The sequence below is a fragment of the Ranitomeya variabilis genome, chromosome 3, assembly GCF_051348905.1.
Source record: "Ranitomeya variabilis isolate aRanVar5 chromosome 3, aRanVar5.hap1, whole genome shotgun sequence".
In the NCBI taxonomy this organism is placed as follows: domain Eukaryota; kingdom Metazoa; phylum Chordata; class Amphibia; order Anura; family Dendrobatidae; genus Ranitomeya; species Ranitomeya variabilis.
In genome coordinates this window covers 686,456,556-686,478,932 of record NC_135234.1, presented here as the reverse complement: position 1 = coordinate 686,478,932, position 22,377 = coordinate 686,456,556, and the positions used below count along the sequence as shown (strand labels likewise).

General features: G+C 47.2%; 1 long non-coding RNA gene and 1 pseudogene across 1 annotated transcript in view; both read right to left on the bottom strand.

Annotated features, from left to right (window-relative positions):
* LOC143818517 (uncharacterized) overlaps nt 1–22,377 on the bottom strand; it is a 167,277-nt gene that overhangs the window by 112,264 nt on the left and 32,636 nt on the right. The gene's annotated exons all lie outside the window — the stretch shown is intronic.
* Nucleotides 3,173–6,245, bottom strand: LOC143817575 (carbohydrate sulfotransferase 14-like; annotated as a pseudogene).

The following is a 22,377-nucleotide window of genomic DNA, read 5'->3' as shown; positions in this document are numbered from 1 at the left end:
GTGATCATCCTACTGTTAAGAGATTTGTGGCTGTATCTGAGCACAAATGTGTTTGTGCTGATAAAGGCATAATGAGGAAGATTTCTGCCAGGCAAGTTCATCTGATTAAGAGAGCAGCTGCTAAACAGCCATTACAAAGCTGCAGATATTTGAAGCTACTGGTGCCTCTGCAGTCCCTCGAACCTCAAGGTGTAGGCTCCTTCAAAGGCTTGTTGTGGTGCATAAACCTACTATTCGGCCACTCCTAAACAGTGTTCACAAGCAGAAATGGTTGTATTGGGCCCACACATATAAGAAGACAAATTTCCAAACAGTTATTTACTGATAAGTGTTGAGCAACCCTGGATGGTCCAGATGGATGGAGTAGTGGATGGTTGGTGGATGGCCACCATGTCCCAACAAGGCTGCAACGTCAGCGAGGAGGTGGAGGAGTCATGTTTTGAGCCAAAATCATGGGAAACAGCTGGTAAGGCCCTTTAAGGTTCCTGAAGGTGTTAAAATGACCTCTGTAAAGTATAGAGTTTCTGACTGACAACTTTCTTCTAGGGTCTAAAAAGCAGAAACGTGCCTTCAGGAGCAAAATCATCTTCCTGCTGACAATGCCCCATCTCATGCTGCAAAGAATACATCTGAGTCATTGGCTGCTATGGGTATAAAAGGAGATAAACTCATGGTGTGGCCACCATCTTCCCCTGACCTCAACCCTATAGAGAACCTTTAGAGGATCATCAAGCAAAATATCTATGAGGGTGGGAGGCAGTTCACAACCAAACAGCAGCTCTGGGAGGCTATTCCAACTTCATGCAAAGAAATACAAGCAGAAACTCTCCAAAAACTCACAAGTTCAATGGATGCAAGAATTGTGAAGGTGATATCAATGAAGGGCTCCTATGTTAACATGTAACTTGGCCTGTTAGGATGTTTTGGAGTTAAATAGCTTTTTTGTTCAGTGAATGTGACCTCCTAATGCTGCAAATTCCATAAATGAGCATTTTCAGTTCTTTAAAACATATCAAATGTTTAGAAATTCTACTGTGCATAATAATTTGGAACAGTGCATTTTGAGTTTTTATTCATTTTGGAGATTATACTGTTATCATTGGGAGGTTTCTTCAATAAAATTCGATGTATAATCTAACGGGTGATGACTTTTATTAGACTGACTGTCATTTGCACCGACGATTTAGGAAAATCTGATAAAAATGTAATTTGCATAATAATTTGGAACATAGTGTAATGTCATTGATGCTTTCAATGTACACATGTTGCTTCACATAACCCCAAAAATAAAAGTCTAAGGGCGTCAGATCCGGGGATCGTGGTGGCCATGGCTTGACAGAACCCCTGCCTATCCACCGCCGGGGGAATGTTCAATCTAGAAACTCACAAACAATGGTGGCGTAGTGTGGAGGAACGCTGTCCTGTTGAAAGATATCTTCTGGAAATTTTTGCACTGCATACAATTCCAACATGTCAAGATATGTATTTGCCATCACAGACTGCTCTGCGAAAAAAATGGGCCTATCACCTTATCATGCATCAGGCCACACCACATGTTCACTTTAGGGGTGTTACGTTCGTACTCAATGTAGGCGTGACGATGTTCAGCAGCCCATATTTGGACGTTATGGCGATGAACATGTCCACAGATATGGAAGGTCGCCTCATCGCCACAATTTCCAGAAGGTGTCATCTTTCAACAGGACGGCGCTCCTCCACACTACGCCACCATTGTTCGTGAATTTCTGGATAAGACATTCCACCGGCGGTGGATAGGCAGGGGTTCTGTCAAGCCATGGCCACCACGATCCCCGGATCTGACACCCAATTTTACTTTTGGGGACATGTGAAGCACCATGTGTACATTGAATGTATCAACGACATTAATCACTTAAAACAGAGAATCACAGATTTTATTCATTCTGTTACACCAGACGTCCTGACGTGTGGCAAGAACTTCAATATCGCTTGGATGTGTGTAGGGCAACAAATGGAGCCTACATTGAACTGTACTGAAATAGTTTTGAAACTGGGAGAGTTTTTCTTTTATTTGGAGCAGATTTAACATTTCTATCATTTTTTTGTTGCTTTCTAGTGACTAGTCAAAAGTGCACCATGACTTTACAGACACACTGAATCTATATATACTAGCTATTGAACCCGTTCTACGCCTGAGTAGCGAGCATTTATATTAGTATATGGTCTCCATCCTGGTATGTGCTGGTTGCATCCTGTGCCCTAATCTTGTCATGTGCTGCTACCATCTTGCGCCCCCTTCCTGTCATATACAGCCCCCATCCTGCACCCCCTTCCTATCATGTGCATCCCCTATCCTGCGCCCTTATCCTGTTTTGTGCGCCTCCATCTGGTCATGTGCTACTCTCTTCCTGTGCCCACATCCTGTCATGTGCTCCCATCCTGCGCCCCAATCCTGTGATGTGCTCCCATCCTGTGCCCCAATCCTGTCATGTGGTGCTTCCATCCTGTGCCCCATCCTGTCATGTGGTGCTCCCATCCTGCACCCCCATGCTGTCATGTGGTGCTCCCATCCTGCACCTCCATGCTGTCATGTGCTGCTCCCATCCTGCGCCCCCATTCTGGTATGTGCTGCCCCCATCCTGGTATGTGCTACTCCAATTCTGCACTCCCATCCTGTTATGAGGTTCTCTCATCCTGCGTCCCCATCCTGTCATGTGGTGCTCACATCCTATCATGTTCTGCTCCCATCCTGCACCCCCATCTTGTCATGTGCTGCTCCCATTCTGCACCCCATTCTGTCATGTCCTGCTCCCATTCTATGCCCCCATTCTGTCATGTGCTAGTCCCATCCTGTGACATATTTTATATATAGATTCAGTATAAAAATGGCGCCGGAAAGCGCGGACTGCGCAGGTGCCGATTCCAGCGCCACAACCTTCCTGGGCGCAACTTACAAAATAGTGCCTGTAGTGCGCTATTCGCATGCGCCATTTCATTTCCGACGGAGGCTTCAAGTCCCGGCCTCCGGCCCGAAAAGACCCCGTGGCAATACCTCATAAGTAAGTTGTTGTGCCGGAGATCGCGGTATGCGTTCAGTGCTTACGCATACCGCAATCTCCTGGGCCACAATCCTCATCCCCGGATGCGTAGCTCTGTGGGGTCCAGACTGCACAGGTGCGTCGCGCTTGCGCAGTCAATAAAGGCTTCGAACAGAGTGACGCTCTGCGATGGCGGGAGACTGCTGGCAGTACCAGCGCACGATCTCCAGGCCATACCACTGCTGGTAATCCTTGATCTCCCCGAACTTGTTCCTGTAGGCGGGCAGCAGCCGCTCCAGGGGCTCCTGCACAAACAGGAACTTGCAGTAGTGCTGCAGGTGGTGGCGGATCTGCTCGGTAGACAGGTCGGCCAGGAAGACCAGGTCACTGCGGTGATCCATCTTGAGGCGGGCATCCACACTGTCCAGGCGGGCGTCCAGAACCTTCAGCACCCGCTTCCAGTTGGAACACACCACCTTAGGCACGTAGCCAGGGCCGTATTGAGAGTTTCTGCTGCCCTAGGCACTTTTAGTGCTGCCTCCCCCATTGGTAAGTATGACACTATCGGCAGTGACTTTTGGCAAAAATCGCTGATGTGAAAGTAGCCTTTTACAGCAGATCCGGTAGTTTTTCCGCATCTGCTGCGTAATGGATCACTTACGGCAACACTGCGTTTGGCCTCATTCATTCCCTATGGGATATGCGGCACTTGCTGTGATCCGGCAAATGCGGTACCATACCTCCCAACTTTTGAAAGTGGTGAAAGAGGGCACATTTTAGGCCACACCTCTGACCACACCCATTTCACAACTAGTCACACCCATATCCACGTCCCAACCACACCCATTTAGCACTGCTGATCACATTGTTTCATAAACAATAATTATAAACAAAAAAATGGCCACACAGTGCTCCATACTGTATAATGGTCACACATGATCCTCCATACTGTATAATGGCCACACATGATGCTCCATACTGTATAATGGCCCCACATGATGCTCCATACTGTATAATGGCCCCACATGATGCTCCATACTGTATAATGGCCACACCTGATGCTCCATACTGTATAATAGTCCCACATGATGCTCCATACTGTATAATGGCCCCACATGATGCTCCATACTGTATAATGGCCACACATGATGTTCCATACTGTATAATAGCCCTACATGATGATCAATACTGTATAATGCCACACATGATGCTCAATACTGTAAAATGGCCACACATGATGCTCTATACAGTATAATGGCCCCACATTATGCTCCATACTGTATAATGGCCACACATGATGCTCAATACTGTATAATAGCCCCACATGATGCTCCATACTGTATAATGGCCCCACATGATGCTCCATACTGTATAATGGCCACACATGATGTTCCATACTGTATAATAGCAATACATGATGCTCAATACTGTATAATACCACACATGATGCTCAATACTGTATAATGGCCACACATGATGCTCTATACTGTATAATGGCCACACATGATGCTCCATACTGTATAATGGCTACTCATGATGCTCCATTCTGTATAATGGCCCCACATGATGCTCCATACTGTATAATGGCCACACATGATGCTCAATACTGTATAATGGCCCCACATGATGCTCCATACTGTATAATTCCACACATGATGCTCAATACTGTATAATGGTCACACATGATGCTCAATACTGCATAATGGCCACACATGATGCTCCATACTGTATAATGGCCCCACATGATGCTCAATACTGTATAATGGCCACACATGATGCTCCATACTGTATAATGGCCACACATGATCAATACTGTATAATGGCCACACATGATGCTCAATACTGTATAATAGCCCCACATGATGCTCCATACTGTATAATGCCCCCCTCCTGTATGCATAGCTCATCTCCCCCCTCCCTGTATGCATGGCTCATCTCCCCCCTCCCTGTATGCATGGCTCATCTCTACCCCCATATGCATGGCTCATCTCCCTCCTGTATGCATGGCTCATCTCCCCCCTCCCTGTATGCATGGCTCATCTCTCCCTCCCTGTATGCATGGCTCATCTCCCCCCTCCTGTATGCATGTCTCATCTCCCTGTATGCATGACTCATCTCCCCCCTCCTGTATGCATGGCTCATCTCCCCCCTCCCGGTATGCATGGCTCATCTCCCCCCTCCTGTATGCATGGCTCATCTCCCCCCTCCCGGTATGCATGGCTCATCTCCCCCCTCCTGTATGCATGGCTCATCTCCCCTCCCTGTATGCATGGCTCATCGACTCCCTGCTCCCATCTTGCATGGCTCATCTCTGCCCCCCTGTATGCATGGCTCATCGGCTTCCCGCTCCCATCTTGCATGGCTCATCCCTCCCCCTCCTGTATGCATGGCTCATCGGCTCCCTGCTCCCATCTTGCATGGCTTATCTCTCCCCCCTCCTGTATGCATGGCTCATCGGCTCCCCGCTCCCATTTTGCATGGCTTATCTCTCCCCCCCTCCTGTATGCATGGCTCATCGGCTCCCCGCTCCCATCTTGCATGGCTCAGCTCCCCGTCCTCCTTCATCCTCCCTGGCTGTCATACTCACCTTTTCCACACCGCGCCGAACATTCCTCCAGCTCTGTCCTGGCACGGGCGCAGCACCTTCTTCCTGCGTGAGCGGTCACATGGTATGAGCTGCCAGTGCAGAGACCAGGCATCGCTGGAGTAGGTGAGTGTGACGTCTTCAAGGAGGCAGTCGAGGGGGTGTGGGGGGGACAGGGCAGGCGGTCAGGAGGTGACCCCGGACTTTAATAAAAAAAAAAAGCCTGAAAAAAAACTTGCTTAGGTGCCGCCCCCCGCATCGTCCCACCTTAGGCACGTGCCCTCTAGTGCCTAGTGGCAAATACGGCCCTGCACGTAGCAGTACAGCATCTTGTACTTGTTGTTGATGATGATGTGTAGGAGCAGCAGCCGCCGCGGGCCCGGGGGCAGTGTCCACACACTGCGCGCCACGTCCTGCTGCCCGCGCACCCGCCGCAGCGTCCGGTTCCGGATCTCCCGCAGGATCTGTGGCTCCTCCGGCTCCCGGCTGTGTGTTCGCCACGCCACGTCCCCGTGGGGAGGAGGGGTCTTCACCTAGGCCAGGATGCCATGCTCTATCATCATCAGCAGCCCGCTGGAGGAAACGATCACCCCGAACATCAGTATGGAGGGCAGCAGAGTGCTCTGTCTGCAGAGCCGGGGCATGGGGGCAGAGCGGATCGGCCTCAGGGTGGGAGGCTGTTGTGAATTGACCTTTTGGCTCCCTCTTGTGGTCACTAGTGATATGACACTTTGATATTCCTTCCCTTGCTTGGTATCCACCTGGCCTCGTTAGTCCAGGGGTGTCGCTATTTGAACTTCCTGGATTTTCAGTCTGGTGCCTGGCATCGTTGTAATCAGATCCTTCTGTTTGCTCCTATCTGCTGGTCCTGGTTCTTTGCAAAATTAAGCTAAGTCCTGCTTTCTTGTTTTTGGTTATTTTCTGTGCTCTTATTTTTGTCCAGCTTGTACTAAATGTGATTCCTTATATTGCTGGAAGCTCTAGGGTGCGGATGTTCTCCCCCCGTGCCGTTAGACGGTTCAGGGGTTCTTGAGTATTCCGCGTGGAGTTTTTGTGAGGGTTTTTGCTGACCATATAAGTCATCTTCCTATATTCTGCTATTAGTTAGCGGGCCTCTCTTTGCTAAAACCTAGTTCATTTCTTGCGTTTGTCTTTTCTTCTTACCTCACCGTTATTATTTGTTAGGGGCTTGTATCCAACTTTTTGGGGTATTTCCTCTGGAGGCAAGAAAGGTCTTTCTTTTCCCTTCTAGGGTTAGTTAGTTCTCCGGCTGGCACGAGACGTCTAGAATCAACGTAGGTACGTTCCCCGGCTGCTGTTATTTGTGTGCTAGGTTCAGGTATATGGTCAGCCCAGTTACCACTGCCCTATGAGCTGGGTTTTATGTTTGCAGACTTCGCTATTGTCTCTGAGACCTCCTGCCATTGGGGTCATAACAGTATGCCAGGCCATAAGTGAATATTTAATGCATTGCAGAAGTGGGATTATAAGAAAGGAAATTCTGAGTTTTTTTTTTTTTCTCTTTCTTTCCTCCCCTTTATCTCAGAGTGGCTGGAGCCTTGCTGCAGACATGAATGTCCAGACCTTGATTACTAGTGTGGATCAGCTTGCTGCTCGTGTGCAGAGTATTCAAGATTTTGTTACTAGCAGTCCAATGTCAGAACCTAAAATACCTATTCCGGAATTGTTCTCTGGAGACTGATTTAAATTTAGAAATTTCAGGAATAATTGTAAATTGTTTCTATCTCTGAGACCTCGTTCGTCTGGAGACTCAGCTCAGCAAGTAAAAATTGTTATCTCTTTCTTACGGGGCGACCCTCAGGATTGGGCCTTCTCGTTGGCGTCAGGCGATCCGGCTTTGGCAGATGTTGATGCGTTTTTTCTGGCGCTTGGGTTGCTCTACGAGGAGCCCAATCTTGAAATTCAGGCAGAAAAAGCTTCCAGGATGAAGCTGAAGTTTATTGCCAAAAATTTCGGAAATGGTCCGTGCTTACTCAGTGGAATGAGTGTGCTCTGGCCGCAAATTTCAGAAATGGCCTTTCTGAAGCCATTAAGAATGTGATGGTGGGTTTCTCCGTTCCTACAAGTCTGAATGGCTCCATGGCGTTGGCTATTCAAATTGACCGGCGTTTACGGGAGCGCAAAGTCGCTAATTCCCTGGTGGTGTTGTCCGAACAGACACCTGAGTTATTGCAATGTGATAGAGTTCACACTAGAATTGAACGGAAAAATCATAGACGTCAGAATGGGTTGTGTTTCTACTGTGGTGATTCTACACGTTATATCAGCATGCTCTAAACGCTTAACAAAGGTGGTTAGTCCGGTCGCCATTGGTAATTTGCAACCTAAATTTATTTTGTCTGTGACTTTAATTTGCTCATTGTCTTCCTATCCTGTTATGGCATTTGTGGATTCAGGTGCTGCCCTGAGTCTTATGGATCTGTCGTTTGCCAAGCGCTGTGGTTTTGTTCTGGAGCCTTTGGTTAATCCTATCCCTCTTAGAGGTATTGATGCTACGCCATTGGCGGAAAATAAGCCGCAGTTTTGGACACAGGTGACCATGTGCATGTCTCCTGAACATCGAGAGGTGATTCGTTTTCTTGTTTTGCATAAAATGCATGATTTGGTCGTTTTGGGTCTGCCATGGTTACAAACTCACAATCCAGTTTTGGATTGGAAGGCTATGTCTGTGTCAAGTTGGGGCTGTCAGGGAATTCATTGCGATTCCCCGCCGGTGTCTATTGCTTCCTCTACTCCTTCGGATGTTCCTGAGTATTTGTCTGATTATCAGGATGTATTCAGCGAGTCCAGGTCCAGTGCTCTTCCTCCTCATAGGGACTGTGACTGCGCTATAGATTTGATTCCAGGTAGTAAGTTTCCTAAGGGAAGATTATTTAATCTGTCTGTACCTGAGCATACCGCAATGCGTTCGTATATTAAGGAGTCTCTGGAGAAGGGACATATTCGTCCATCCTCTTCCCCTCTTGGTGCGGGATTTTTCTTTGTGGCCAAGAAGGACGGATCTTTGAGACCTTGTATAGACTATCGACTTCTGAATAAAATCACTGTTAAATTTCAGTATCCTTTGCCTCTGTTGTCAGACTTGTTTGCCCGGATTAAGGGTGCCAAGTGGTTCACCAAGATAGACCTTCGTGGTGCGTACAACCTTGCGCGCATTAAGCAGGGAGATGAATGGAAAACTGCATTTAATACGCCCGAAGGTCATTTTGAGTACTTGGTGATGCCTTTTGGGCTCTCTAATGCTCCTTCAGTGTTTCAGTCCTTTATGCATGACATCTTCCGGAAGTATCTGGATAAATTTATGATTGTTTATCTGGATGATATTCTGTTTTTTTCTGATGATTGGGACTCCCATGTAAGGCAGGTCAGGATGGTGTTTCAGGTTTTGCGTGAGAATGCTTTGTTTATTAAGGGCTCAAAGTGTCTCTTTGGTGTGCAGAAGGTTCCCTTTTTGGGTTTTATCTTCTCCCCTTCTGCTGTGGAGATGGACCCAGTCAAGGTCCGAGCTATTCATGATTGGACTCAGCCCACGTCGGTTAAGAGTCTTCAGAAGTTCTTGGGTTTTGCTAACTTCTACCATCGTTTTATCGCTAATTTTTCTAGCGTTGTTAAACCTTTGACGGATATGACCAAGAAAGGTTCTGATGTTGCTAACTGGGCTCCTGCAGCCGTGGAGGCTTTTCAGGAGCTGAAGCGCCGGTTTACTTCGGCGCCTGTTTTGTGTCAGCCTGATGTCTCGCTTCCCTTTCAGGTTGAAGTGGATGCTTCTGAGATCAGTGCAGGGGCCGTTTTGTCGCAGAGAAGCCCTGGTTGCTCAGTAATGAGACCATGTGCTTTTTTTTCTAGGAAATTTTCGCTTGCTGAGCGGAATTATGATGTTGGCAATCGGGAGTTGTTGGCCATGAAGTGGGCATTTGAGGAGTGGCGTCATTGGCTCGAGGGTGCTAAGCATCGTGTGGTGGTTTTGACTGATCACAAAAATCTGATGTATCTCGAGTCTGCTAAACGCCTGAATCCTAGACAGGCCCGTTGGTCATTATTTTTCTCCCGTTTTGACTTCGTGGTCTCGTACCTGCCTGGTTCAAAGAATGTTAAGGCTGATGCTCTTTCTAGGAGCTTTGTGCCTGACTCTCCTGGAGCCTCAGAGCCAGTTGGTATTCTTAAAGAGGGAGTAATCTTGTCGGCCATTTCTCCGGATTTGCGACGTGTGTTGCAGAGATTTCAGGCTGATAGACCTGACTCTTGTCCACCTGACAGACTGTTTGTTCCTGATAAATGGACCAGTAGAGTCATTTCCGAGGTTCACTCCTCGGTGTTGTCAGGGCATCCGGGTATTTTTGGCACCAGAGATTTGGTGGCTAGGTCCTTTTGGTGGCCTTCTTTGTCACGGGATGTGCGGTCATTTGTGCAGTCCTGTGGGACTTGTGCTCGGGCTAAGCCTTGCTGTTCTCGTGCCAGCGGGTTGCTTTTGCCCTTGCCTGTCCCGAAGAGGCCTTGGACACACATTTCCATGGATTTCATTTCGGATCTTCCAGTGTCTCGGGGCATGTCTGTCATCTGGGTGATATGTGATCGCTTTTCCAAGATGGTCCATTTGGTGCCCTTACCTAAGCTGCCTTCCTCTTCTGATCTGGTTCCGTTATTCTTTCAGAATGTGGTTCGTTTGCACGGCATTCCTGAGAATATCGTGTCTGACAGAGGATCCCAGTTTGTTTCCAGGTTCTGGCGATCCTTTTGTGCTAGGATGGGCATTGATTTGTCGTTTTCATCTGCCTTTCATCCTCAGACTATGTTGTGAATTTGCTTTTTGCTCCCTCTAGTGGTTACTAGTTTTTTGACTCTGGTTTTTCTGTCATTCCTTTTATCCGCACCTGGGTCGTTAGTTAGGGGTGTTGCTATATCAGCTCCCTGGACCTTCAGTTCAATTCCTGGCAACGTAGTTATCAGAGCTAGTCTGCTGTGCTCTTGTCTACTGATCCTGGTTCCAGTTATATCAGCTAAGTCTGCCTTTTGCTTTTTGCTATTTGTTTTGGTTTTGTATTTTTGTCCAGCTTGTTCCAAATCTATATCCTGACCTTTGCTGGAAGCTCTAGGGGGCTGGTGTTCTCCCCCCGGACCGTTAGACGGTTCGGGGGTTCTTGAATTTCCAGTGTGGATTTTGATAGGGTTTTTGTTGACCATATAAGTTACCTTTCTTTATTCTGCTATCAGTAAGCGGGCCTCTCTGTGCTAAACCTGGTTCATTTCTGTGTTTGTCATTTCCTCTTACCTCACCGTCATTATTTGTGGGGGGCTTCTATCCAGCTTTGGGGTCCCCTTCTCTGGAGGCAAGAAAGGTCTTTGTTTTCCTCTACTAGGGGTAGCTAGATTCTCCGGCTGGCGCGTGTCATCTAGAATCAACGTAGGAATGATCCCCGGCTACTTCTAGTGTTGGCGTTAGGAGTAGATATATGGTCAACCCAGTTACCACTGCCCTATGAGCTGGATTTTTGTATTCTGCAGACTTCCACGTTCCTCTGAGACCCTCGCCATTGGGGTCATAACAGTTTGCCAGGCCAGTATTAAATGTTTAATGCATTGCAGAAGAGGGATTATAAGAAAGAAGATTCTGAGTTTTTTTTTTCTCCTTCCCCTTTACCTCAGAGTGGCTATGCTTGCTGCCGACATGAATGTCCAGACCTTGATTACAAGTGTGGACCAGCTGGCTACTCGTGTGCAGGGCATACAAGACTATGTTATCAGAAATCCTAGGTCAGAACCTAAAATACCGATTCCTGAACTGTTTTCCGGAGACAGGTTTAAGTTTAGGAATTTCGTGAATAATTGTAAATTGTTTTTGTCCCGGAGACCCTGTTCATCAGGAGATTCTGCTCAGCAAGTAAAAATTGTTATTTCGTTCTTACGGGGCGACCCTCAGGATTGGGCTTTTTCGCTGGCGCCAGGAGATCCGGCATTGGCTGATCTTGATGCGTTTTTTCTGGCGCTCGGTTTACTTTATGAGGAACCCAATCTTGAGATTCAGGCAGAAAAGGCCTTGTTGTCTATGTCTCAGGGGCAGGACGAGGCTGAAGTGTATTGCCAAAAATTTCGGAAATGGTCCGTGCTGACACATTGGAACGAGTGTGCACTGGCCGCTAATTTTAGAAATGGCCTTTCTGAAGCCATTAAGAATGTTATGGTGGGTTTTCCCATTCCCACAGGTCTGAATGATACTATGGCACTGGCTATTCAAATTGACCGGCGGTTGCGGGAGCGCAAAACCGCAAATTCCCTCATGGTGTTGTCTGAACAGACACCTAATTCGGTGCAATGTGATAGAAAAACCGCAAATTCCCTCATGGTGTTGTCTGAACAGACACCTGATTTAATGCAATGTGATAGAATCCTGACTAGAAATGAGCGGAAAATTCATAGACGCCGGAATGGCTTGTGCTACTACTGTGGTGATTCTACACATGTTATCTCAGCATGCTCTAAACGTATAGCTAAGGTTGTTAGTCCTGTCACCGTTGGTAATTTGCAACCTAAATTTATTCTGTCTGTAACTTTGATTTGCTCACTGTCATCTTATCCTGTCATGGCGTTTGTAGATTCAGGTGCTGCCCTGAGTCTCATGGATCTCTCATTTGCTAAGCGCTGTGGATTTACTCTTGAACCATTAGAAAATCCTATTCCTCTTAGGGGTATTGATGCTACACCATTGGCAGCAAATAAACCGCAGTATTGGACTCAGGTTACCATGTGCATGACTCCTGAACACCGCGAGGTGATACGTTTCCTGGTTTTACATAAAATGCATGATTTGGTCGTTTTAGGGCTGCCATGGTTACAGACCCATAATCCAGTCCTGGACTGGAAGGCTATGTCAGTCTCAAGTTGGGGCTGTCGTGGTATTCATGAGGATTCCCTGCCTGTGTCTATTGCTTCTTCTACGCCTTCGGAAGTTCCGGAGTATTTGTCTGATTATCAGGATGTCTTCAGTGAGTCTGAGTCCAGTGCACTGCCTCCTCATAGGGACTGTGACTGTGCTATAGATTTGATCCCAGGCAGTAAATTTCCTAAGGGAAGACTGTTTAATCTGTCGGTACCTGAACATACCGCTATGCGTTCATATATCAAGGAGTCTCTGGAAAAAGGACATATTCGTCCGTCTTCTTCCCCTCTTGGTGCGGGATTCTTTTTTGTGGCAAAAAAGGACGGATCTTTGAGACCTTGTATTGATTATCGGCTTTTAAATAAGATCACTGTCAAATTTCAGTATCCTTTACCGCTGTTGTCTGACTTGTTTGCCCGGATTAAGGGTGCCAAGTGGTTCACCAAGATAGACCTTCGTGGTGCGTACAACCTTGTGCGCATTAAGCAAGGTGATGAATGGAAAACCGCATTCAATACGCCCGAAGGTCATTTTGAGTACTTGGTGATGCCTTTTGGGCTCTCCAATGCGCCTTCAGTTTTTCAGTCCTTTATGCATGACATTTTCCGGAAGTATCTGGATAAATTTTTGATTGTTTATCTGGATGATATTTTGGTTTTTTCTGATAATTGGGATTCGCATGTGGAGCAGGTCAGGTTGGTCTTTAAAATTTTGCGTGAAAATTCTTTGTTTGTCAAGGGCTCAAAGTGTCTCTTTGGTGTACAGAAGGTTCCCTTTTTGGGGTTCATTTTTTCCCCTTCTGCTGTGGAGATGGACCCAGTCAAGGTCCGAGCTATTCTTGATTGGACTCAGCCCTCGTCAGTTAAGAGTCTTCAGAAGTTCTTGGGCTTCGCTAACTTCTACCGTCGTTTTATCGCTAATTTTTCTAGCATTGTGAAACCTTTGACGGATATGACCAAGAAGGGCTCCGATGTAGCTAACTGGGCTCCTGCTGCCGTGGAGGCTTTCCAGGAGTTGAAACGCCGGTTTACTTCGGCGCCTGTTTTGTGCCAGCCTGACGTCTCACTTCCCTTTCAGGTTGAGGTGGATGCTTCGGAGATTGGGGCAGGGGCCGTTTTGTCGCAGAGAGGCCCTGGTTGCTCTGTTATGAAGCCTTGTGCCTTTTTCTCTAGGAAATTTTCGCCTGCCGAGCGAAATTATGATGTGGGCAATCGGGAGTTGTTGGCCATGAAATGGGCATTTGAGGAGTGGCGTCATTGGCTCGAGGGTGCTAAGCATCGTGTGGTGGTCTTGACTGATCACAAAAATCTGATGTATCTCGAGTCTGCTAAACGCCTTAATCCGAGACAGGCCCGCTGGTCATTGTTTTTCTCCCGCTTTGATTTTGTTGTCTCGTATTTACCAGGTTCAAAGAATGTGAAGGCCGATGCTCTTTCTAGGAGCTTTGTGCCTGATGCTCCTGGAGTCGCTGATCCTGTTGGTATTCTTAAAGATGGAGTTATCTTGTCAGCTATTTCTCCGGATCTGCGACGTGTGTTGCAGAGATTTCAGGCTGATAGGCCTGAGTCTTGTCCACCTGACAGACTGTTTGTCCCGGATAAGTGGACCAGCAGAGTCATTTCCGAGGTTCATTCCTCGGTGTTGGCAGGTCACCCGGGAATTTTTGGCACCAGAGATCTGGTGGCCAGGTCCTTTTGGTGGCCTTCCTTGTCAAGGGATGTGCGGTCATTTGTGCAGTCCTGTGGGACTTGTGCTCGAGCTAAGCCTTGCTGTTCTCGTGCCAGCGGTTTGCTCTTGCCCTTGCCTGTCCCGAAGAGACCTTGGACACATATCTCCATGGATTTCATTTCTGATCTTCCGCTATCTCAGGGCATGTCCGTTATCTGGGTGATATGTGATCGCTTCTCCAAGATGGTCCATTTGGTTCCTTTGCCTAAGCTGCCTTCCTCTTCCGATCTGGTTCCTGTGTTTTTCCAGAACGTGGTTCGTTTGCACGGCATCCCTGAGAATATTGTGTCAGACAGAGGATCCCAGTTCGTTTCCAGGTTCTGGCGATCCTTTTGTAGTAGGATGGGCATTGATTTGTCGTTTTCGTCTGCTTTCCATCCTCAGACTAATGGACAGACGGAGCGAACCAATCAGACTTTGGAGGCTTATTTGAGGTGTTTTGTCTCTGCTGATCAGGACGATTGGGTGACATTCTTGCCGTTGGCTGAGTTTGCCCTTAATAATCGGGCTAGTTCCGCCACCTTGGTTTCGCCTTTTTTCTGCAACTCTGGTTTCCATCCTCGCTTTTCTTCGGGTCATGTGGAGCCTTCTGACTGTCCTGGGGTGGATTCTGTGGTGGATAGGTTGCAGCAGATCTGGAATCATGTGGTGGACAACTTGAAGTTGTCACAGGAGAAGGCTCAGCGCTTTGCCAACCGCCGCCGCGGTGTGGGTCCCCGACTACGCGTTGGGGATTTGGTGTGGCTTTCTTCCCGCTTTGTTCCTATGAAGGTCTCCTCTCCCAAATTTAAACCTCGTTTTATTGGGCCTTACAAGATATTGGAAATCCTTAATCCTGTATCTTTTCGTCTGGATCTTCCTGTGTCGTTTGCTATTCACAATGTATTTCATAGGTCCTTGTTGCGGCGGTACATTGTGCCTGTAGTTCCTTCTGCTGAGCCTCCTGCTCCGGTGTTGGTTGAGGGCGAGTTGGAGTACGTGGTGGAGAAGATCTTGGATTCTCGCCTCTCCAGGCGGAGGCTTCAGTACCTGGTCAAGTGGAAGGGCTATGGTCAGGAGGATAATTCCTGGGTGGTCGCCTCTGATGTTCATGCGGCCGATTTAGTTCGTGCCTTTCATGCCGCTCATCCTGATCGCCCTGGTGGTCGTGGTGAGGGTTCGGTGACCCCTCACTAAGGGGGGGTACTGTTGTGAATTTGCTTTTTGCTCCCTCTAGTGGTTACTAGTTTTTTGACTCTGGTTTTTCTGTCATTCCTTTTATCCGCACCTGGGTCGTTAGTTAGGGGTGTTGCTATATCAGCTCCCTGGACCTTCAGTTCAATTCCTGGCAACGTAGTTATCAGAGCTAGTCTGCTGTGCTCTTGTCTACTGATCCTGGTTCCAGTTATATCAGCTAAGTCTGCCTTTTGCTTTTTGCTATTTGTTTTGGTTTTGTATTTTTGTCCAGCTTGTTCCAAATCTATATCCTGACCTTTGCTGGAAGCTCTAGGGGGCTGGTGTTCTCCCCCCGGACCGTTAGACGGTTCGGGGGTTCTTGAATTTCCAGTGTGGATTTTGATAGGGTTTTTGTTGACCATATAAGTTACCTTTCTTTATTCTGCTATCAGTAAGCGGGCCTCTCTGTGCTAAACCTGGTTCATTTCTGTGTTTGTCATTTCCTCTTACCTCACCGTCATTATTTGTGGGGGGCTTCTATCCAGCTTTGGGGTCCCCTTCTCTGGAGGCAAGAAAGGTCTTTGTTTTCCTCTACTAGGGGTAGCTAGATTCTCCGGCTGGCGCGTGTCATCTAGAATCAACGTAGGAATGATCCCCGGCTACTTCTAGTGTTGGCGTTAGGAGTAGATATATGGTCAACCCAGTTACCACTGCCCTATGAGCTGGATTTTTGTATTCTGCAGACTTCCACGTTCCTCTGAGACCCTCGCCATTGGGGTCATAACAGACTAATGGCCAAACTGAGCGAACAAATCAGACTCTAGAGGCTTATTTGAGATGTTTTGTTTCTGCAGATCAGGATGATTGGGTGACCTTCTTGCCGTTGGCTGAGTTTGCCCTTAATAATCGGGCTAGTTCCGCTATCTTGGTTTCGCCATTTTTCTGCAACTCTGGTCTCCATCCTCGTTTTTCCTCGGGACATGTGGAGCCGTCTGACTGTCCTGGGGTGGATTCTGTGGTGGATAGGTTGCAGCGGATTTGGGATCATGTGGTGGACAACTTGAAGTTGTCACAGGAGAAGGCTCAGCGTTTTGCCAACCGCCGCCGCGGTGTGGGTCCCCGACTTCGCGTTGGGGATTTGGTGTGGCTGTCTTCTCGCTTTGTTCCTATGAAGGTCTCCTCTCCTAAATTTAAGCCTCGCTTCATCGGTCCTTATAAGATTTTGGAAATTCTTAATCCAGTGTCCTTTCGCTTGGAACTTCCTGTGTCGTTTGCCATTCACAACGTGTTCCATAGGTCCTTGTTGCGGCGGTACGTTGTGCCTGTGGTTCCTACTGTTGAGCCTCCTGCTCCGGTGTTGGTTGGGGGCGAGTTGGAGTACGTGGTGGAAAAGATCTTGGATTCTCGTCTCTCCAGGCGGAGGCTTCAGTATCTGGTCAAGTGGAAGGGCTATGGTCAGGAGGATAATTCCTGGGTGGTCGCCTCTGATGTGCATGCGGCCGATTTGGTTCGTGCCTTTCACGCTGCTCATCCTGATCGCCCTGGTGGTCCTGGTGAGGGTTCGGTGACCCCTCCTTAAGGGGGGGTACTGTTGTGAATTGACCTTTTGGCTCCCTCTTGTGGTCACTAGTGATATGACACTTTGATATTCCTTCCCTTGCTTGGTATCCACCTGGCCTCGTTAGTCCAGGGGTGTCGCTATTTGAACGTCCTGGATTTTCAGTCTGGTGCCTGGCATCGTTGTAATCAGATCCTTCTGTTTGCTCCTATCTGCTCGTCCTGGTTCTTTGCAAAATTAAGCTAAGTCCTGCTTTCTTGTTTTTGGTTATTTTCTGTGCTCTTATTTTTGTCCAGCTTGTACTAAATGTGATTCCTTATATTGCTGGAAGCTCTAGGGTGCGGATGTTCTCCCCCCGTGCCGTTAGACGGTTCGGGGGTTCTTGAATATTCCGCGTGGAGTTTTTGTGAGGGTTTTTGCTGACCATATAAGTCATCTTCCTATATTCTGCTATTAGTTAGCGGGCCTCTCTTTGCTAAAACCTAGTTCATTTCTTGCGTTTGTCTTTTCTTCTTACCTCACCGTTATTATTTGTTAGGGGCTTGTATCCAACTTTTTGGGGTATTTCCTCTGGAGGCAAGAAAGGTCTTTCTTTTCCCTTCTAGGGTTAGTTAGTTCTCCGGCTGGCGCGAGACGTCTAGAATCAACGTAGGTACGTTCCCCGGCTGCTGTTATTTGTGTGCTAGGTTCAGGTATATGGTCAGCCCAGTTACCACTGCCCTATGAGCTGGGTTTTATGTTTGCAGACTTCGCTATTGTCTCTGAGACCCCCTGCCATTGGGGTCATAACAGGGGGCACCATCAGAAAGCGGAGTCCGGGGCTATCTGCTCGGCATGGCGTTACCGGGGCTCCGGTCCTCTCACTGCTCGGCAGCCTCAATGCCCGGCACAGGGCTCAGCTCTGGGAAACGCGTCACCATCACGTGCTGCGTGTACAAGAGTGATGCTCAGACGCGTGTCACGGCTGCAGGACAGGAATGGAAAGCTCCACAGTCCAATCACAATCTACCCCGCGGCAATACCTGCTAGGTAAGTTGTTGTGCCGGAGATCGCCGTATGCGTTCAGTGCTTACGCATACCGCAATCTCCTGGGCCACAATCCTCATCCCCGGATGTGTAACTCTGTGGGGTCCAAACTGCACAGGCGCGATGCGCTTGTGCAGTCTATAAAGGCTTTGGACAGAGTGACGCTCCTACCAATATATATATATATCTATCCAGAAACACATATGTATATACAGTATCTATATATATACACTGGATACGGAAAGTATTCAGACCCCTTTCAACTTTTCACTGTTTGTTTCATTGCAGCCATTTGGTGAGTTAAAAAAAGTTGTTGTTTTTCACATTAATGTACACTCTGCACCCCATCTTGACTGAAAAGAAAAGTAATGTATACATTTTTGCAAATTTAATAAAAAAGAAAAACTGAAATATCACATAGTCATAAGTAGGGTTGAGCGAAACGGATCGTTCATTTTCATAAGTCGCCGACTTTTGGCAAAGTCGGCGTCTCATGAAACCGAGCCGATCCCTGTGTGGGGTCTGCCATGCGGTACGCGACTTTTGCGCCAAAGTCGCGTTTCAATGACGCTAAAAGCGCCATTTCTCAGCCAATGAAGGTGGACGCAGAGTGTGGGCAGCGTGATGACATAGATCTCAGTCCCCACCATCTTAGAGAAGGGCATTGCAGTGATTGGCTTGCTTTCTGCCGCGTCACAGGGGCTATAAAGGGGTGTTCCCGCCGACCGCCATCTTACTGCTGCTGATCTGAGCGTAGGGAGAGGTTGCTGCCGCTTCTTCAGAAGCAGGGATAGTGATAGGCAGGGTACATAAAGCCACAAACCGCTTGTGCTGTAGCGATTTCCACTGTCCAATACCACCTTTTGTTTGCAGGACAGTGGAAGCTACATTTTTTTTCCTCAGCTCTGTAGCTCATTGGGCTGCCCTAGAAAGCTCCCTGATAGCTGCGTTGCTTTGTGTGTACGACGCTGTGTAAACCAACTGCTTTTTTCAAAGCACAAATCCTGTTTTTCCTTCCTTTCTGCACAGCTATCTTGTGTGTTTGTCCACACTTTTGTGTGCAGCAGTCCTTTTTACAGCTGCATGCCATACTTTTCTGAGATAACTGCAGGGAGATAAATATTGGCAAGTCTGCCTCCGTGCCATTGCTGTGTGTGGCATCTGTCTCTCATTGTGTGGCACCGAAAACACTGTGTAATACTTGGCCATTTTTTTTTTTTTTCTAAATTCTCCCTTTTCCCAAAAAAAAAATTAGCGGGAGATAAATATTGTCAAGTCTGCCTCCGTGCCATTGCTGTGTGTGGCATCTCTCTCTCATTGTGTGCCACTGAAAACACTGTGTAATACTTGGCCATTTTTTTTTGGGGGGGTACATTCTCCCTTTTCAAAAAAAAAAAAAAATTATTGGGAGATAAATATTGGCAAGTCTGCCTCCGTGCCATTGCTGTGTGTGGCATCTGTCTCTCATTGTGTACCACTGAAAACACTGTGTAATACTTGGCCATTTTTTTTTGGGGGGGTACATTCTCCCTTTTCAAAAAAAAAAAATTATTGGGAGATAAATATTGGCAAGTCTGCCTCCGTGCCATTGCTGTGTGTGGCATCTCTCTCTCATTGTGTGCCACTGAAAACACTGTGTAATACTTGGCCATTTTTTTTGGGGGGGGTACATTCTCCCTTTTCAAAAAAAAAAAAAAATTATTGGGAGATAAATATTGGCAAGTCTGCCTCCGTGCCATTGCTGTGTGTGGCATCTGTCTCTCATTGTGTGCCACTGAAAACACTGTGTAATACTTGGCCATTTTTTTGGGGGGGGGTACATTCTCCCTTTTCAAAAAAAAAAAATTATTGGGAGATAAATATTGGCAAGTCTGCCTCCGTGCCATTGCTGTGTGTGGCATCTCTCTCTCATTGTGTGCCACTGAAAACACTGTGTAATACTTGGCCATTTTTTTTTTTTTTGGGTACATTCTCCCTTTTCAAAAAAAAAAAAATTATTGGGAGATAAATATTGGCAAGTCTGCCTCCGTGCCATTGCTGTGTGTGGCATCTCTCTCTCATTGTGTGCCACTGAAAACACTGTGTAATACTTGGCCATTTTTTTTTGGGGGGGGGTACATTCTCCCTTTTAAAAAAAAAAAATTATTGGGAGATAAATATTGGCAAGTCTGCCTCCGTGCCATTGCTGTGTGTGGCATCTCTCTCTCATTGTGTGCCTGTTGTGAATTTGGATTCTGGGCTCCCCCGGTGGCTACTGGTGGAATTGAACTGGTGTCTTCATCTTCTCTGTTCACCTGTTCCCATCAAGATGTGGGAGTCGCTATATAACCTTGCTGCTCTGTTAGTTGCTTGCCGGTCAACAATGTTATCAGAAGCCTCTCTGTGCTTGTTCCTGCTCCTAGACAACTACTAGATAAGTTGGACTCTTGTCCATGTTTGTTTTTGCATTTTGTTCCAGTTCACAGCTGTAGTTTCGTTACTGTGTCTGGAAAGCTCTTGTGAACGGGAATTGCCACTCTGGTGTTATGAGTTAATGCCAGAGTTTTAAAGTAATTTCTGGATGGTGTTTTTTGATAGGGTTTTCAGCTGACCATGAAAGTGTCCTTTCTGTCTTCTGCTATGTAGTAAGTGGACCTCAAATTTGCTAAACCTATTTTCATACTACGTTTGTTATTTCATCTCAACTCACCGCCAATACATGTGGGGGGCCTCTGTCTCCTTTCGGGGTATTTCTCTAGAGGTGAGCTAGGACTAATATTTTCCTCTGCTAGCTTTATTTAGTCCTCCGGCTGGGCTGGGCATCTAGAATCAACGTAGGCATGCTACCCGGCCACTGCTAGTTGTGCGTTAGGTTTAGTTCATGGTCAGCTCAGTTTCCATCTTCCAAGAGCTAGTTCCTATATATGCTTATGCTATGTTCTCTTGCCATTGAGATCATGACAGTTTGACCGGCCTGCAAAGTGTTAATTGTTTGGGCTGAAGCAGGAGAAAAAGAAGTGTTGAAGGGAAATTTTTTTTTTTTTCCCCTCAGAGTTTGGCTGCCTAGCCCTTAATTGCTGTCTAGCTGCTTCTTACCTCCTCTTAACCCTTGAATGGCTCTGTGTCCACCTGTTTGTAATGGATCTTCAGAGTGTAACTGCAGGTTTGAATAATCTCGCCACGAAGGTACAAAATTTGCAAGATTTTGTTTGTCATGCACCTGTATCTGAGCCGAGAATTCCTTTGCCGGAATTTTTCTCGGGGAATAGATCCGGGTTTCAGAATTTTCGAAATAATTGCAAATTATTTTTGTCTCTGAAATCTCGCTCTGCCGGAGACCCTGCACAGCAGGTCAGGATTGTGATTTCCTTGCTCCGGGGCGACCCTCAAGACTGGGCTTTTTCATTGACACCAGGGGATCCTGCGTTGCTCAATGTGGATGCGTTTTTTCTGGCCTTGGGGTTGCTTTATGACGAACCTCATTTGGAGCTTCAGGCAGAAAAAACTTTGATGTCCCTATCTCAGGGGCAAGATGAAGCGGAAATTTACTGCCAAAGATTCCGTAAATGGTCTGTGCTTACTCAGTGGAATGAGTGCGCCCTGGCGGCGACTTTCAGAGAGGGTCTCTCTGATGCCATTAAGGATGTTATGGTGGGGTTCCCTGTGCCTGCGGGTCTGAATGAGTCCATGACAATGGCTATTCAGATCGATAGGCGTTTGCGGGAGCGCAAACCAGTGCACCATCTGGCGGTGTCCACTGAGAAGTCGCCAGAGAGTATGCAGTGTGATAGAATTCTGTCCCGAAGCGAGCGGCAGAATTTTAGACGGAAAAATGGGTTGTGTTTCTATTGTGGTGATTCTACTCATGTTATATCAGCATGCTCTAAGCGCACTAAAAAGCTTGGTAAATCTGTTTCCATTTGCACCTTACCGTCTAAATTTATTCTATCTGTGACCCTGATTTGCTCTTTGTCATCTATTACCACGGACGCCTATGTCGACTCTGGCGCCGCTTTGAGTCTTATGGATTGGTCCTTTGCCAAACGCTGTGGGTATGATTTAGAGCCTTTGGAGACTTCTATTCCTCTGAAGGGGATTGACTCCACCCCATTGGCTAATAATAAACCACAATACTGGACACAAGTAACTATGCGTATTAATCCGGATCACCAGGAGATTATTCGCTTTCTGGTGCTGTATAATCTACATGATGATTTGGTGCTAGGATTGCCTTGGCTGCAATCTCACAACCCAGTCCTCGACTGGAGAGCTATGTCTGTGTTGAGCTGGGGATGTAAGGGGGCTCATGGGGATGTACCTGTGGTTTCCATTTCATCATCCATTCCCTCTGAAATTCCTGAGTTCCTGTCTGACTATCGTGACGTCTTTGAAGAATCCAAGCTTGGTTCGTTACCTCCGCACCGAGAGTGCGATT